Below are 609 nucleotides of genomic sequence, written 5' to 3' on the forward strand. Positions count from 1 at the left end.
GGTCAGTTCCAATGCTCTCATCCTCCAGTTCAGCTTGGAGCCTGTCTCGTTCGATTATGAGAGTATCTAGCTCAGATTGGAGGGTGTCCTGTTGAGAATGAAGACTGTTGAGTTTGGATTGCAGGGAGTCTCTCTCAATTCGGAGGGCATCTCTCTCAGATTGGAGGCTGTTTCTCTCGACCAAGAGACTCTCTCGCTCATTTTGCACTGTTTCCCTGAGACTCTCCTTTTCAATTTCACAAACTCTCCCCCTCTCCAGGATAGTATTGAATAAGGCCTGATAAGCATTAACCAGGCCCCAAATCATTTGTGCCTCCTCAGATCTGCCTGAGCCGCAACATTCCTGTCTCAAATATCTGTTTAAATTCTCAGGGTCTTTCAGGTGTTCAGGAGTAAAGTTCCATAACACCGAAGATTTCCATCTCTCTAAAGTCTCTCCCAGGCCTCTCCACATTCTCTGCCACTCAGTATTCTCTGGTTTTGGGGAGGACTTCCTCAAAATATAATAAATACTAGTACTGAGTGAAATGGTGAGCAGTACGTTCAGGGAGATTAATAACGTGATCAGGTGAGCATTGAAAATCTGCATAAAGAATTCAAAGGAGAGGC

This window comes from Meleagris gallopavo, chromosome Z (genome assembly GCF_000146605.3).
Source record: "Meleagris gallopavo isolate NT-WF06-2002-E0010 breed Aviagen turkey brand Nicholas breeding stock chromosome Z, Turkey_5.1, whole genome shotgun sequence".
Classification (NCBI taxonomy): Eukaryota; Metazoa; Chordata; class Aves; order Galliformes; family Phasianidae; genus Meleagris; species Meleagris gallopavo.